Source organism: Cervus elaphus, chromosome 5, assembly GCF_910594005.1.
Source record: "Cervus elaphus chromosome 5, mCerEla1.1, whole genome shotgun sequence".
Lineage (NCBI taxonomy): Eukaryota > Metazoa > Chordata > Mammalia > Artiodactyla > Cervidae > Cervus > Cervus elaphus.
The window spans coordinates 96,398,433-96,416,892 of record NC_057819.1 but is presented as its reverse complement, the minus strand read 5'-3'; the positions used below and the strand labels follow the sequence as shown (position 1 = coordinate 96,416,892).

Genomic DNA, 18,460 nt, shown 5'->3' with positions numbered 1-18,460 from the left:
AAAGGAATGTAAATCAGCATATCATTAGACTTTTCAACAGAAATTCCAGAATCTAGTATAAACAATGATACAATACCTTCAAAACTCTGGAGGAATATTGTTTTCAACCTACTATTTTATACCCAGGCAAACTATCAAGCAACTTTGAGAGTAGAACAAAGATATTCTGAAATATGAAAAAGCACCCAAAAATTACCACCTTGCAACCATTTCCTGTTAGAAAGAACTGCCAGGATGTCCAATGGGTATAAGCTTTCAGTGGGGGGAAAAATGCTATTAAAGGAATTATGGTAGAATAAATAAAAATAGAAAATGGAAAAAGGTACATAGAAAACTACACGAATGGGGGAAACATGAGTTGATCATTAATTCTAGGAAAAATACAAGGTTATACAAGAAGGGACACACATTTATAGCACCCTCCTTGGCTCAACAATAAATAATATTTACACAGTTATAATAAGTAAATATGGACTATTAAATCAAACAAAAAAAAATAGTGCTAATGGATGGATACACTGCTTACTAAGGGACCCCAAGTCTTTACTGAATTCCTGGTAAGACATGGGAAAGAAGAGGCATCCCCACCAACTCACCCACCTCCAGAATTCCCAGCACAGGAGTGAGTTAAACCACCCAACAGTCTGTCAGCATTGGAAGTCACCTGATCACAAAGCATACCAGCCTCTCAGCTAATCCATCATTCCAAGACTCTGCCTCTTTATTTTTTAAACATTTTTAAAGTTTTTATTTATTTATTATTTTTGACTGCTCTGGGTCTTCATTGCTGCACACAGGTTTTCTCTAGCTGTGGCGAGCGAGGGCTACTCCCTAATTGCAGTTTGCTCCTCATTGGGGTAGCTTCTCTTGTTGCAGAGTACAGGTTCTGGGCATGCAGACTTCCAATAGTTGCAGTGCACGGGTTTAGATGACCCAAGGCATGTGGAATCTTCCCAGGCGAGGGGTCAAACTGGTGTCCCCTGCATTGGCAGGTGGACCACCAGGGAAGACTCTGCCTCTTAATTCTTAACTCTTCTGAAGAAGTTATTACTTGGTTAGGATTAGGATTAAGGATTAGATTAAAGTTTTGCATCATTGGTTCAAACTAAATGATAGTCTCAAGGAGGAAAGATCACAGTATTTCAGAGTATGTATGTCTGGTTTTATCAATTAATAATGTTATTCCCTATCTGAAAGTTTCAACCCATTAGAAAAAACAAATGCTTGGAGCTATTTTCCAGGACTGAGACAAGGTACATGGCCCTCCCTCATTCCGGCATCACTGGGAGATGAATGTCCAGGGCAAGGAGGATCCACCTGGAGCTGAGTAATCACCCATAGCTGACTCAGCCCACAGGAGCAAGGGCTACAATCTCATTTTACCAACAACGTGCTCTAACCTAGCCTACGGAGCCCAGGCAAATGAACCAAACCAGGAATATCAAACCTCCTGGCCTTCTCCCAGCATTGACTTCTTTCCTGTGGGCACTAGGAAAGGAAGGATAATTATGAGAGCCTCCAGGGTAATCCTGGAATCTGGGTGTGATCCTTGCAAGTATTCTATGACTGGAAGGTTCAAAAAAAGAACTTGGCAGCCTGGAGCACCCTGGATAACCAAGAACCCCAAGTGATGAGCAGGGACCTACTTCCCAGGCCAGGCCCCTCTTCTGAATCAGTGAGAAGGCCATGATGAGCCACCCCTGTGTGGCCCTTCACAGGTCTCTAACATATACCCTGCCTACCAGCCCACCTCGAGCATAGCAGCTGGCACTAAATGAACTCAAGAATGAGTAAGAGGGACTTCCTGGTGGTGGTCCAGTGGTTAAGACTCTGCACTTCCAATGCAGGGGGCGCACAGGTTCCATCCCTGGTTGGGGAACTAAGATCCCACATGTCACGTGGCATGGCCAAGTAAATAAGAATAAGAAAACGAGGGAACTCACAGACCTTCAGAGTAGAGAGTTAAGTTGGAGGCTACTGTCTCCACTGTAATCTGGTTTGTCCAATATTGTGGCTGCAACTGACCTCAATGCCCTGCTCAAGAGTCTGAGACACAATTAACCCATTCCCCACCAGCTTGATGTGTTAACTCAGCTCATGTCATTCCCTGGTAACTGATTCTGTTTCTGACCTTGGATTCCTTCTCTGGACATGGACAGTGGACATCAAAGAAGCAGCCTTCATCAGTATCCTCATCTTCATGCTACCAGCTAAGATGTCCTTAGTTCTATGCGAAGATCCTTAGATGCATTATTTCATTCCACCTATTCCTAAGGGACAGATACAGGTTTATTCTGTCACTTTACAGAGGAAGAACTGAGACTCAGAGAGGTTAAGTGACTTGCGAAAAGCCCAAGAGCAAGTAAGTGGCAAAGGTGGGATTCCAAGGGACCCTGGACGGCAAGTTCTGGATAGCTCCCTCCCCTCTGTTGCACTCCTGCTTTGGAGGTCCTCAGCATTGATGCCACTCCTCACCCCTGCAGCCCTGCAGCCCTGGCCTCTGAGAGCTGGCAGCCAGGGCACTGGGATCATTCATTAAATGTTCTGCTGGGGAAAAGGTAGTTTAAGAGCCCTGAGGTTCTCTCCTACACCAACCTGGGGTCCAAACACAATGCTGCTTAGGAAAGGGGCCTAAGATGAGTATCTTCTTAAGAGAAAGTTACTTTTCATTTGCTAAATGTCTACCAAAATATCCCTTTAAATATACATAGTCTATCCTGGATTGTTTCAAAGGACTCCATGAGTGAGAGGCTATCACTCTGAGTTTCACATTTTGTCATCAATATTAATATAAACTCACTGGGAACAAATTCAGAGGATCCAGAGGCATCTCATGAAGTGGACTGGGGGCGGGGAGGGGCCCTCCCACCTCTGCTCTTTGCTATTCTGATGCAACCCATCAAACCAGAGCACGTGAGGCCCCGGGGATCAGATCCTGCATCTGTCGCGGGGAATCAGGGCTGAGAAAAGGCTGCTCTTTCAGCCTTCCTGCTGAATCACTGCCAGCTGCCCTGGTCACTTAAGTGACAGGATGATACATCAACGTCAATAACGCGGGGCGAGTCTGTCCACGGACAGGGCATTATTCTCCCCAGGAGGCATGAAGTCAGCCTTGATAGGCAGCTGAGGCCCCTGAGAAGTAAGGGCCCCTGCCCAGGACCCCCTGTCCCTTCCCAGATCTCCTCCTGGTCCCAGGTGGCCAGACCTAAGAGTGACAGGAAGAGGCCACTCCTGGGCCAGCCAGAAAATCATCCAAGAAACAGGCGCTGTTGGAACTTAGTGTGTGTGATGGGATGGGAGGAGCAACATGCAGAGGACTTTCTGCCATGGGTCTTTCTGCCAGAGGAGCCGGGCATGGCTTCAAGACTCAGTGGGGCACCAGGGTCCTGTGCCAGCCTCCAATCGGGCCCTGCACATCCACTGGCTCTTCCGGGCACTTGGTAACTATCTGTTCAATGAATTGAAGAGCCTGGGGGCTATGATGGGTCAGTGTCCCTGAGGAAGCATGATGAGAACCTCCGAGACATTTCCTCCAAGAAACAAGTCTACTTTCAGATGAGGCTGGAAGGGCTCCGAGGACAAGGACGGTCTTGGTGACCTCCACAGAGCCCACAGGGCCCACGGTAGCGCTGGAGCACAGCAAGCCCTCAAAACTGTCCGTTAATACTAAAACCTCACGTTCCTATAACAATTTGCGCTGGGGACGTTTATCATCACCTTCTCTGCCAAGCACGGTTTAGTGAAGATCTTCAAGACAAGGAGTGATGTTTTATATCTTATATTATAGATGAGTCAGCAGAGGTCTGGAGAAGGTGGAAGGATTTCCTAAAGGATTCACAGCGAGTTAGTGGAGAGACTAGAACTCACACTCAAGAATGACTCCAGATCTGTGGGCTGAGCTCTCCTGTTTATGTGTAGACCGAAGGAAGGAATGAAGGAGAGGGGGACTTCCCAGATGGTCCAGTGGCTAAGACTTCACGCTCCCAATGCAAGGGGCGCAGGTTCGATCCCTGGTTGCGGAACTAGGTCCCACATACCACAACTAAAAAGATCCCGCATATGCCAACTAAGACCCAGTGCAGCCAGATAAGTCAATTTTTCAAAAATAAATGACGGAAAGGACACCTGACCTCTCCCACCTCTGCTGTGTCACAGCAAAGCGTGGAAATCAGTGCACCTGCTTTTCCCTGCTCGTTCGAGTCCCGCCAAGTGAGGATGGTTCTCACTTGCGGTGCACACTCCAGGCAGGTTTCCAAGGACCACACCCTGGTCTCCTTATAGCTGCCCCCCACCGTCCGCACCTCCAACAGTGCTGAACAATAAATTCTTGTCTGGCTGAGCGGAGGACTTGGCTGTGTCCTTGCTGGGGCAGCACGCGGACTGTCAGCTGAGGCCAGGAACATAAGCTCACAGGTGGAGGCGTCCTCCCACCCCCACAAGTCGCCCCTGCTCTCCCTTAGGAGAGGACAGCAGGCAGAGGTTGAGTCTGTCCACACAGACCAGCAATGACTGCAGTAGCCTGTCCTGGCTCAAAGGCTTGCCGAGGCCTCCGGTCCCCTGCCTGTCCTTTATGGTTCCCTCTCCAGACCAGTGAGTGAGCAGGGAGTGGACAGAAAGAGCCACCCACCTGCCTATCTGAGTCAGGGTCTCTGAGGCAGGGCTGACGGGCCCCAGGCCACGTGGCAGGGCCCTGGGACTCTCTGCCAGTCGCCCCAGAGCTGACTGATGCCAACCCGAAAAGGCCAACTCCCAAGGGAGGCAGCAGCTTTATCCTGCTCTGAGCTGCAGGAATAGGTAAGTGAGGGTTTTTTTTAATGGGTTTGTTTTACAAATTTAGGGGGTAGGCCAGAGGATGAAAAAAGAGGGGGCGGGGAAGGGTGGATAGACATGGAAGAGAGAAAATTTAAGCTTTTGGAAGCTTTTAGATGGAAGACACTTCCCTCTCCATCGTGGCCAAAATCCATCAGTTAAAAGGCCACAGAGCTGAAGAAGCCCCAGTGGGGAGGGGGGCGGGGCGCGGGGCAGCACCCAGAGCCAAGGTCTTTGGTGGGAACATCCACACAACCACACGGAGTGCTGGAGTAGGTCGTTCTGGTCCTCCCAGAACCCTGGGAGAAGTGGCAAGAATGAAGGTAACCATTTGGCACCCTGAGCACACCCCCTCGAGTGGCAGGGCTTGCCAGAACATCCCAGCAACCCGCAGACAGGAAGTGTTTCCCCTCCTCCCTAAAGCTGGGGCGCTCAAAACAGGCTTCATTGTCCTCAGAGCTTCAAGTTCAGCCCTCGATGGCTCCCACCAAGTCAGACCCTCACCGAAAGGCCACTGTCCCCAGCTCCTCAGCTCCACCCACCAAACCATGAGTTCCATAAGGGCAGCGATCAGCTGGCTGATTGCTTATCCTGGCTTATCCCGGCTGGATCCTCAGCCCCTACCCAGCCTCAAGGACTGATGTGTGATGGGGAACATGGATGGACAGGCAGGCAATTATGCTGCCCCCAGGGAGCTGTTTTCTTGTGGGGTCCTGAACCAGCAAGGTCAGGGTGGCATTGAACAAGCTTAGTGAAGAAAACACCTGTCCCACGACTGGTGTCAGTTGGGTGTTTTAACCAAGGCCCTGCCCTTGACACTGGATCTTCCAGGGAGCGAGAGGGCTCCCCGCAGCCCTGCCCACCCTCAGCACACCCTCTCCCCACTCAGCCTGAAGCAAGCCAGGGCTGTGACTGCCAACCTTACAATGACCCCATTTTCTGCCTCCAACCCAGGCCTCTCATCTGAGCCTCAGACCTCACTGCCAGACTCCACTCCCCTGGGATCTCTGAGCACCTCAAACTCAACATGTCCAAAAGTGACCTCATCATTTCCCCCAGCTTATTCCACCTGCTGGGTTCTGTCTCCCAATCAAAGTCCCTGAGCAGTCCTGACCCTTCCTCCTGCCTTATGTCTGACCTCCAACCCTATGGTGACTCCACAGACCTGCAGCAGGATCATCACCTGGAAGCTGGTTTAAAATGAAGGTTCTCACAGGACTTCCCTGGTGGTCCAGTGGCTAAGACTCCCACGCTCCCAATGCAGGGGGCCCAGGTTCAATCCCTGGGCAGGGAACTGGATCCCGCACACTGAAAATAAAAGATCTCAAACACGGCAACAAAGATCGAAGATCCATGTGCTACAACTAAGATCAGCATCGCCAAATACCTAAATAAATATTAAGGGGAAAAAGAGGATGAGATGGTTGGATGGCATCACTGACTCAAAGGACACGAGTTTGAGCAAGCTCTGAGAGATAGGGAAGGACGGGGAAGCCTGGTGAACCTCAAGTCCATGGGGTCATGGAGAGTCGGACACAACTAACCAACTGAACAACAACAAAGGGGGAGAAAGGAGGGAGTATTCAGTTCAGTTCAGTCGCTCAGTCGTGTCCGACTCTGCAACCCCATGAACCGTACCACGCCAGGCCTCCCTGTCCATCACCAACTCCCGGAGTCCACCCAAACCCATGTCCACTGAGTCGGTGATGCCATCCAACCATCTCATCCTCTGTTGTCCCCTTCTCCTCCTGCCCTCAATCTTTCCCAGCATCAGGGTCTTTTCAAATGAGTCAGCTCTTTGCATCATGTGACCAAAGTATTGGAGTTTCAGCTTCAACATCAGTCCTTCCAATGAACACCCAGGACTGATCTCCTTTAGGATGGACTGGTTGGATCTCCTTGCAGTCCAAGGGACTCTCAAGAGTCTTCTCCAACACCACAGTTCAAAAGTATCAATTCATCGGCACTCAGCTTTCTTCACAGTCCTACTCTCACATCCATACATGACCACTGGAAAAACCATAGCCTTTACTAGATGGACCTTTGTTGACAAAGTAATGTCTCTGTTTTTTAATATGCTGTCTAGGTTGGTCATAACTTTCCTTCCAAGGAGCAAGCATCTTTCAGTTTCATGGCTGCAATCACCATTAAGCAATGTCAGATGACTCTAAGTTGAGAGCACAAAGGTAACCATTGGATTTGGTAACCAGAGCAGCACTATGCCATGGTGAAGAGCAGGGCCAGGGGCAACCTTCCAGAAAGAGCAGTAGATCGGGGTGGATATGGGATTGGGTGGGGTGGGTTAGGAGTGACAGGGTTTCTTGGTTGACTGACAGGTGGTCTCATTTTCTGCAGATTCAAATCTCAGGCTTCGTGTGGGCTCTGTCAGCCTTGGGTCTGCTCCTCAGCTCTCCTTTCTTCTTTCTCCTATCCACCTCTTCCCCTTCCCACTAGCTGGGAACATTCATTCTTCTGCTTCCAACTCCACCACCTGGGGCCACAGGTGAGGACAAAGTAAAATTTTAACTCTGCCCAGGAAAAAGAAAAGATCTCATTTTCCCCAGTCAGGGAGCTATAAATTTTTCTGAAATTCCAACCATTCCTCCCTTTGAGTCTGAATGTTTTTAGTCTTCAAGAGTCTCCGTTAAAATGCAAATGTCCCAGCTAGCCAGAAGGAGGGCAGCCCTAACAATCCTCACCTTTCTGGATCCTTAACCCACAGGGAGGCCTATGATTCCCCAGTTAAATCCTTTACCTCTCACCCAATTCTCAGGATACAGTCTTTTATAATCCACTCTTTCAGTTCAGTTCAGTCGCTCAGTCGTGTCCGACTCTTTGGGACCCCATGGACTGCAGCACGCCAGGCTTCCCTGTCCATCACCAACTCCCAGAGCTTGCTCAAAGTCATGGCCATCAAGTCAGTGATGCCATCCAACAATCTCATCCTCTGTTGTCCCCTTCTCCTCCCGTCTTCAATCTTTCCCAGCATCAGGGTCTTTTCCAATGAGTCAGTTCTTCCCATCAGGTGGCCAAAGTATTGGAGTTTCAGCTTCTGCATCAGTCCTTCCAATGAATATTCAGGACTGATTTCCTTTAGGATGGACTGGTTGAATATCCTTGCAGTCCAAGGGACTCAAGAGTCTTCTCCAACACCACAGTTCAAAAGCATCAAATCTTCGGCGCTCAGCTTTCTTTATAGTCCAACCCTCACAGCCATACATGACTACTGGAAAAACCATAGCTTTGACTAGACGGACCTTTGTTGGCAAGTGACTAAACTGATTCTCCAAAAAGTCAAGTAATGTATCTATCCAATCATAAAACCAAAAAGTAGCAAAGTCAGGATTCAAACCCAGGCAGTCTGACCCCAGACTCTCATGCCATGCTTTTTCGGTTTCTTCTATTTTTTTCTTTTGGTCTGTTGACTTTTTCACCTTTTTTTCACTTGTGTTAAAACACATAACACAAAATTCCATACTGACCATTTTAAAGTATACAATTCAGTGGCTTTAGGGATATTCACAACATTGTCCAACCATCACCATCACAAAGGTTCTATTTCCCTTTTTATCACCCCAAAGGAAACTGACCTGGTGATTTTTGAATGAGTAATACGTTCATGTAGTCCAAAAGCCAACAATTATTAGAAGATATACAGTGAAAGGCCTCACCTTTGTCCCAGTCTGTCCAGTTCCCACTTGGCCCATGAAAGGATTTTTACACATCCTTCTGTAGCATCTTTATGCAAATATAAAACAATACAAAGACAATGTCCTATTTTCCCCCTTTTCTTACACAAAAGTTAAAAATACACTTCCATTCTGCACCTTGCTTTCTTTACTCAAAATATCTTGGGAGAACTTCCTATCGCTACATAGAAAGCTTCACCATTCTTTATAAAGTAACATAGTAGCCCACGGCATGAATATGAAATTCAGGTAACCAGTTCTCTATTGATAGGCAACTGGTTGTTCCCAATGTTTTGCTATTTCAAATAATATGGTAAACTGATCTTGTACTGCACCATTCCACATGTGGAAATATACAAGGGGAAATATCCCCTTGGTCAAAGGGGATATGCATGCATAATGATGACAAGTGTTGCCAAACTGTGCTGCTTATAGGATGGTACCACTTGATCTGTTAAAATTGTACAAGAAAAAAGGCCCTGGAACTTCCCTAGTGGTCCAATGGTTAAGACTCCGTGCCTCCAATGCAGGGGATGCGAGTTCGAACCCTAGTCAGGGGACTAAGATCCACATGCTGGGTGGCTCGGTCAAAAGAAAAGAAAGAAGGCCCACGTGTTCACCCAACACACGGTGCTAGCTCTTATGTCTGGAACCAGGACCAAAGCAGCTTGTGTGTGGTTTTACCTGCCCAACTCATTCTTATCCCTTCCTCTAGGAACAAAACTCCCCACCCCTACTTCGGGGATCTGATCCTCTCCCACTGAAAAGGACTCTTACGGTCACAGTACCAACACCAGCTACAGGGATGAGCCCGACTCAGGCTGAGCCTGTCGTTCCCCACCCTCACCCCAGACAGGGACTGATGCAGGGCTCAGCACATGACCCAAGTGAACCAGAGCTGCTCCTTGGGATTTATCTAACTGGAGTTGGTGAAAAGGAGCTATTATTTTTTCCCTCTCAGGAGGAAAAGGGATTGAAATGTAAACACACAGTGGTCTGCCACCATGGTTTCAATAACACGGGAAGAGATGTCCCAAGAGAATGAAGCCAACACAGGGTGAGACACAGACACCAGAGACAGAGAGGAAGACAGACAGCTCATGGTCCTGGATCCAGCTGTTCCTGAAGCCGTTTCTGAAAATGAGTTATGCCCGCCAATATATTCTCTGGTCTTATTTGGCTAATTCAACCTGGGCTTCTGTCGCCTGCCCTCAAGAGTACTGACTAATACATTGTGTATAAAATATAACCCCAATTGTGTTATAATACAGAGAAACAGGTGTAGATGCAGATGTAAATATATTGTGTGGGAGGGTATGTGCTTGAATAGGAAAAAAGACCAGAGAAAATGTATTAAATGTTAATAGTGGTTATCTCTGCAAATCCCCCATCTGGGATTGCAGATGATTTTTATTTTAGTCTTTGTACTTTTCTGTGTTTTCCAATTTTTCTGCAAGGAACATGGATTTTAAAAATATAATAAATGTTTCTTTAAAAAAAAATCCAACTGGTGAGAAGCAGCCCAGAAAACACTCAGAGGAAGGTTCTGAGCACGTGCCATGGTCAGGAGCAGCAGAGATGCCCTCTCTGCATGGTCCACGCACCCTGGGGTGGCCGCTGCCCATCTCAGGGCTGGCTGGCAGGTCACTGAGGGTGGCCACTTCGTGTGCACAGACCCCAGCCTTCCATCGTGTAGCTGCATAGGCTCTGGCCTGTGCCCCAAGGTCAGCACAGGGTCAAGGCTCTTCTCTTCATACTGAGACCATCCTGAGCTCCTCCCATAGTTCCCGTCCATCCCAAGTCCCCTCAGCCTCTGAGGAGAGCCCTGCGTGTGTGTGTGTGTGCGTGTTAGTCACTCAGTCACGTCCCACTCTTTGCAACCCCCATGAACTGTAGCCTGCCAGGCTCCTCTGTCCTTGGGATTCTCCAGACAAGAATACTGGAGTGGGTTGCCATGCCCTTCTCCAGGGGCATGGGTCTTCATCCCGACCCAGGGATCAAACCTGTGTCTCCAGCATTGGCAGGCAGATTCTTTATCATCTGAGCCACCGGGGAAGCCCTGAGGAGAGTCCCATAACGCACTGGCAAATGCCTGTCCATGAGCAGTTGACCACAGGGAAAAAAAACATGGGTTACAAGGAGAGCTCACAGGAGGGGACCCCATCCCTCCGGCACCTGCTCCCTGGACTGACCTTCCCCAGCAACATGTGACCATCAGTGGGGAGTGAAACTTGGGCAAGACAGAAGCTTGGGGGACCCCCAACTTCAGCACATGGACTGGATTATCAGGGAAGGAAGGACTGTCGCTTCCCTGGGGTCCCCAAGGCACTCTGGGTCCAAATGCATCTCCATTTTTCACAGAAATGGGACTAGAGCCGCCCCCATCTGCCCACCCTATCTCCACCCAGGGAAACACTCTTTTATCTGCTTTACATTTTAGAATCCTGAATAAGAATTTTTTTTTTTAACCACTGTAGCCATTTTTAAGTGTGCGATTCAGTATCGTGCAGCCATCACCACAATCCGGTTCCAGAACTTTTTTCAGAACCCTTAACAGAAGCTTTGTATACATTAAACAATAATTCTCCCTAATCCACCCCCTTAGCCCCCGGTAACCTCTATTCTAGGGCTTCCCTGGTGGCTCAGATGGTAAAGAATCAGCCTGCCATGCAGGAGACTGGGGTTTGATCCCTGGGTAGGGAAGATCCTCTGGAGGAGGAAATAGCAACCCAATCCAGTATTCTTTTTTTTTTTTTTTTTTTTCTAAATCACCTCAGTCGTGTCCGACTCTGTGCGAACCCATGGACGGCAGCCCACCAGGCTCTCCCGTCCCTGGGGTTCTCCAGGCAAGAACACTGGAGTGGGTTGCCATTTCCTTCTCCTCAATCCAGTATTCTTGCCTGGAGAACCCCATGGACAGAGGAGCCTGGCAGGCTACAGTCCACGGGGTCATAAAGAGCGACATGACTGAGCGAATAACACACACACAAGCTCTACTCTATTTGAATTTTTGTGTCTCTTTGAATTTATCTATTCAAAGTACCTCATACAAGTGGAATCATCCAATCTCTGTCGTATTGTGTCTGGCTTAGCTCATTTAGCACAATATTTTCTTTGTTTGGCCACAACGCATGATTTGCCAGATCTAGTTCCCCAACCAGGGAGTGAACCCACATCCTCTGCAGTGGAAGCACAGAGTCCCAAACACTAGACCACCAGGGAATTCCCAGAACTACGTTTCTGAGTTCATCCACGTGGTATCAGCATTCCATTGTATGGGCTTCCAAGGTGGCGCTAGTGGTAATCCGCCTGCCAATGCAGGAGATGTAAGAAATGGAATGCATGCCTGCGTGATAAGTCACTTCATCTCTGTCCAACTCTTTGCAGCCCATGGACCACAGCCTGCCAGGCTCCTCTGTCCATGGAATTCTCCAGACAAGAATACTGGAGTGGGTTGCCATTTCCTTCTCCAGGGGATCTTCCTGAACCAGGGATCAAACCCACATCTCTCTAAACCAGCAGAGCCAGGAGAGTGGACAGTGGTTGGTCTTGTCCTGCCCCACTTCCATCCCCTGATCTTCTGATAGCAACATACCCAATTTCCTCAGATGACCCACCTCTCCTATTGTCTCAGCCAAGGTGACTCCGCCTCTGGGATCCAGAGTGGACACAAGACCCAGACTTGGTTAATCAGTGTACCCTATCTTGGTTAGGGAGTTTGGCATGGACAGGGACATACTGTTGTATTTAAAATGGATAGCCAGGGATTTCCCTGGGGGTCCAGTGGCTAAGACTGCACCCCCAATGCAGGAGACCCAGGTTTGATCCCTGGTCAGGGAACTAGATCCCACATGCTAGAAGAGCTGGTACAGTCAAATAAATAAATATTTTTTAAATAAATAAATAAATAAAATAAAATAAATAAAATGGATAACCAACAAGGACCTACTGTAAGCACAGGGAACTCTGCTCAATGTTATGTGGCAGCCTGGATAGGAGGGGAGTTTGGGGGATACATGTATCTATATGGCTGAGTCCCTTCACTGTCTACCTGAAACTATCACAACATTGTTAACTGGCTATACTACAATACAAAATAAAAAGTTTAAAAAATTACTCTATGAGGATGGGGATTGAAGATCATTCTAATAAAACTTCACTTCCTCTTGAACAGAAATTTCCTCTAAAAAAATAAAAAACGTATACTATCCCTCTAGCCAAAGTCAAGGATGGGGGCACAAACCACTGTATCCAGGGTGAGTCACCCTTGGGACTCTGGCTGATACTACTGGTCTTCCTATTGGTGCTGCTAAACTGGCAGTATCTAAGCTTGAAGCAGCCATCATCCAACTTTGTGGACAACCTATCTGAGAGTGAAGCCAACCCAAAAGGAAGCATAGCCTAGAGATGGAGAAAGAAAACCTATGTCCAGGGACAGCAATGAAGCCCTGGATCCAGCCATCCCTGAATTGACCTAGTCCAACACACCTCTTTTTTTTCCTTTGAGTTAATTTGAATGGGGATCTGTCACTTACAACCAAAAGATTCCTGACTAATTCAGCTCAATTTCCAATCAAGGAGTCATTTGGGGTCATTTCCTAGTGGTCCAGTGGTTAAGACTCTGTGCTTCTACTGCAGGCAGCACGGGTTCAAGCCCTGATCAAAGAACTAAGATCCTACATGCTATAAATTTAAAATTTAAAATTTTTAATTAAAAAAAAAATTTTTTTTAAAGAGTCATCTTGGAGGTACCACCCTCCAACACAAAGACCCTCTAACCTGAAACCCCTGATTAAATAGATGGCATTAAAACAAATATTAGACCATTGTTCTTCAAAACACAAAGATCATTTTGAAGTTTACGTCTCCTTACAATCTTTCCATAATACATGACAAATTATCTTTTCTTGCTGTTCGGACAAGGAAACTGAGTCACAAACTGATTTATTCACTATTAAATAAAAAGCTTTGGTCTCTTGAAAAAAAAATTAAAAAAACAAATGTTAGAGAACTCTATGTCAACTGTAATGCTGACTGATTCTTTGTTCCTCTGCTACCTGGGGTTCCACACGACCACATAGGTTTGGCGGTGGGGGTCACAGAGCAGTGAAGCCTCCCACTGCCTAATCTGTGCTTCTGTCCTGCCATTCAGCACCAACCACAAAATGGACCCAGATGACCTTGACAGCCCCATTTCCCGCTACTCCTCACCATGAAATCCACATCACAGTCCGACTGGGTTCTGAACGTGTCCCCTGCTCCTCCCACCTCCATTCCTCTGCTTAGACAGGCTATTTAACTAGAATGTAGTTCCCCACTTCATCATTCCCTTCTGAAACCTTCAGGCTCCACACTGTGTACCGTGCATACTCAGTCATGTTCGACTCTTCGTAACCCACGGACTGTAGTCTGCCAGGCTCCTCTGTCCGTGGAATTCTCCAGGCAAGAATACTGGAGTGGGTTGCCCTTTCCTCCTCCAGAGGATCTTCCTGATCCAGGAATCAAACCCACATCTCCTGTGCCTCCTGCACTGCAGGCCAATTCTTTATCACTGAGCCATCGAGGACGTCCAGGGCCCACCTCAAACACCACCAATTCCAAGAAGCCCTCCTCGGGTGGCCTCCAGGGCGCCAGGCACCTCTGCTCCAGCACCCCCACCTCTGGTCTTGGGTTCACACTACATGTCTGATCTCTCCTGCCAGGGCACAGACTGCCTGAGGCAGGAAGAGCATCTCACTCTCCTCCTGAACCCTGCCGTCCAGGGCCTGGTACATACCCTGTGCTCCACGGATAGCGATGGCCGTGACCTGAAGCAGCGCAAGTGAACGTCTGGAACCCAACTCATTTAGAAGCAGGACTGCCACCTGCATTTGCATTTATGGAGGAGACAGAGAGGGCAAATGCTGCAGAGGGGGGTGGCGGCACCTCCCAGCAGCAGGGGAAGGTCGGAGGCCCTGCGACGTGGAAGCCAGGTGGGCCTGCTCCCATCACTTGTACCTCAGCCTGTGTCCTGCTCCGCGGGGCTGTGCCCTTGGGGGACCTTGCCAGCTATCGGCAACTGGCCTTGGTTGAAGTCGCACTCAAAAGCCCTTTCTGGCATATTTTCAGATAGAGTTTTCAGACAGCCTGCTACGGTTACCCCTTGATTTACACACTCTTCCTGCCTTTGCACCTCAGATTAAGTATCTTATTAAAATAAATGTTCTATTAAAATACAGATGGCAGGCGGAACCCAGGCTCTGGCCCAGACCTTCCCATTCTCATAAAGGAGAGGGAATTTCTATTCTAATTAGTGAGGACAACAGCCAAGAGACCTTTCAGCTTATCTGACGCCTGACAGGATAGAACCCTCCCCCACCTATGGCTCCATGGACCGCACCCTCCCCCCACCCATCAGCTATGGCCTGGGGTTCAAAAGAAGCCCAGCTGCCCAAGAGACCTATCCAGTCCCTTCCTTACAAAATAACAAAAATGTGCTAAAATGTCATGGTTCACTATAATCTGAAGCCTTTTCATACACTTGGTAGGTGTCTCATACACCCGAGATACGGTACAGGCCGCTTCATAGAAGGGGAAAGTCAAGGGCAGGGAGGTCAAGGAACTTGGCCAGGGTCACCATGTAATAGGCGGAAGGACAAAAGCCTAGAATTTGGCATCAGGCTGGGGTTTGAATCTCAGCTCTCCTATACAAGCTGAGTGACCCTGGATGTGTCACTCCTGAACCTCCGCTTTCTCCTCTGTGAAAAATGGAAATCACGATGAGCAGCGTTGCAGAGAATGAAGATAGTGAGCTTCCAGGGCCAGCACCATGGTGGAGCCATGCCCAGGGTGGAACTCAATACTAGTTCTCATCCCTGCCCCTGCTCGTGGGTATTTCTGAGTCTGTGTTCTATGGAACCCAGCCTCCCATCATTTCTGTTATTTTGTTTGGGGGGTAACTAGGGAGGTAAGACAGGAGGAACATCTACAGACAAATGAACAGTGGCCATTCTCCAGCCCAGCTCCTGCAGGGCACCCAGCCACACTGCCAGGACCCCTCATTTCCAGTCACAATGGACTTGCCCCAAACCAAGGAGACCCAAGGGCATGCCTGGCTAAGGCCCAACCCCCAGCCTGCATGTTTCATTAATTACACAGAGAGCTCCCCAGCCCTGAGCCTCCTGCGGCCCACACTCTGTATCCACCCCCTCACAGCGGAGGCAGGTGACCCAGGGGCAGTCAGGTATGGGTGCTGGGGTGAACGGGACTGCACCAGCCCCACATGCAGCCGGCAGCTGGCAGTGGAAATGCCAGGCGGGAAGGCAGACCTGGCCAACATTGCCAGAGCTTCTGACTTCTCCACAGAAGGCTGAAATACACATTAGTAACACGGAACCTTCCAATTCAAAAATACTGACTTAAAAGTGAAAAACATATGTGGGTCTAACAAGTCCCTGGAGAACAGGCCAGGCTTTGCGCTGTTCCCTGCTGCATCCGCAGGGCCTCCAACAGAGTCTGGAACAGACTGGAGGCTTCTCGAAGACCTAAGGCGTCTGCAGGGGCCAGTTTCTGACTTCTGCCTCCGACCCTAAACCCCCAGGTGCCAGCTGTCCCCACTCTCTGCAGACAGGACAGTCTGATTACGAAGCGCATGACAGTGAAAAATGAGGGGAGGGGGGTCCTCCACCCTTCCCAGGGTCTGTCCTGTAAACCCAGGGAGAGCTGCACCTTGCTCGGGGGCTATTTTTGAGCCCTGAGAGTAAGCACTTATTTTCCGGGGGAGGGGGGGGTGGATTTTGTTATTATTATATTTTAAACGTTTAATTTTGTATCAGGGTAAAGCTGATGAACAATCTTGTGAAATTTTCAGGTGGACAGTGAAGGGACTCAGGCATACATATACATGCATCCACTCCCCAGTGTCTCAGCAGTAAAGAATCAGCCTGCAATGTAGGAGATTCGAGATATGGGTTCAATCCCTGGGTCGGGAAGATTCCCCTGGAGGAGGAAATGACAGCCCACTCCAGTATTCTTGCTGGGAAAATCCTATGGACAGAGGGGCCTGGTGGGCTACAGCCCATGGGGTCACAAAGAGTTGGACACGACTAGGCACCCCAGCACATTCTCCCCCAAAGTCCCCTCCATCCACATAATATTGAGCAAAGTTCCACGTGCTATACAGTAAGTCCTTGTTGGTTATCCATTTAAAATATAGCAGTGTGTACATGTCCATCCCAAACTCCCTAACAATCCCTTACCTCCATCCTTCCCCCTGGTAACCACAAGTCTGTGCTTTGAGAGCAAGCATTTATGACAAGTATTAGCAGAGCACCCTGATTGTACCACACACATTCAGTGTGGTTGGTAAAGATCTTTACGAAGAAGAAACAGAAAAGTGGTAAGGAAGGGAAGGATGGGGAGGGGGCGGCTCTGACCAACAACCACCTCCCACCCACCACCCCCCTTCAGAGAAGTGGCCCCGCGGGGTCAGCCCACCCACAAAGGGCTCCGGGAAGCACTTGGCCAGGGCTCCAGCCTTCATGAAACAGAGTGTTCATAACTGATAAGCTTAAAAGCAAGTGACAAGTTTTCAACCCAGCCTTGCTCCAAGGGCAGGGAATAAACACAGTACGGGCTCCAGATCCCCAGTGAACACGTCTGCAAGGAGAAGGGAAGGTGAAACCAGGCTCATTTGTCCCTAGAAACCAGTGCAGAGTCTGGCACCATCCACCATGGTCGAACTGGGGCTCCCTACTCAGAAATTCCAACTCATGACATGAGTTCCCTTTATCATGGCCAAGGCGACCCCAGGTACCACCCGGATGCAAGGCAATGGGCCAACTCCATAGTAATTACAACTGGACTGTGGAGGGGCCTGAGGGAGCCTGCTGGGGTGCTGGAAAGTGCTACATCTGACCCAGGTGGTGTCTACACAGGCAGATACATATGTGGCAATTCACTGAGCGATATCTTTAAGACTTGTACACTCACTATATGGATTTACACCTCAGTACATTCATAATAATTGCAGTAGCATGGAATAAGCACTTCTCAGAAGCTAGGCACTGTCTAAGTGCTTATCCTGGGTTCCAGATAATATAATAGCTAAGATCACAGCCTTTGGACTGTAGTAGAAGCAGGTTAAAATCCCCATTCCTCCACCTCTGATTCTGTCCCCAGCATGATCCTCAACCTCTGAGCCTCTGTCCCTCAGCAAGAAGACAAAGATAATAACTGGTAGAATTGATAGACGCACATACGAGCCCTCAGCACAGAGCCTCGCAAACAGTAAGCCTCAAAAGGTGCTGGCTTGTGACAACCATCCAGTCCTCAACGACCCGAGTGCTGTAGCGTCCATTCTAACATACGAGAAACAGGCGCCCTTCCGGCCAACAGCACTCCCTAAGCCACAAGCATGTCAGCACCACCTTCCCCATCGTCCCCAAAACCACGTACCACCTATTACTTCTCTTAACACTTCTCTTTAAATTGACTCACAATTTTTTACTTAAAACAAATTTACTTTTTTAAAACGTTATGTAAGTGTCATACGTAGAAAACCAGCATCACTTGCCAGAATTCTTTTTTTTTTAAATAGCTATTAAAACAAAAAATACTCGTCCACCTGAAATCATCTTGCCTACCTCCTTTACTTTTTATGGATTCCGGAGGCAAATAAACCCCATTTGTCGGGCGGGTGTGGGGCGGGGTGGGGACCAGGCTAGGGGAGGGGGGGCCTCATCTGCTTAAAATGACGGAGAAACTTCCTGAGCCCTTCAGCAGCCCCCGAGCACACAGAAGTGATTCTCGTTGGTTTAACCAAGCGAGCCTGGCAAGCCCTCTATTTGGCAACATCCTGGTAACCAGCCATCTGTGCGCTACACGAGCTCCCAAGAGATAAAGCTACATTTCGAAAAAAATATGTATTTGCTAATGGCGACTGATTGCTAATTCAGATGCACACTGGCCCCTCTTTGGCATGA

General features: G+C 48.6%; 1 protein-coding gene across 8 annotated transcripts in view; it reads right to left on the bottom strand.

The window, feature by feature from the left end:
• The window catches only part of RAP1GAP2 (RAP1 GTPase activating protein 2), a 216,333-nt gene that overhangs the window by 121,289 nt on the left and 76,584 nt on the right, over positions 1–18,460 (bottom strand). The window lies entirely within an intron of this gene.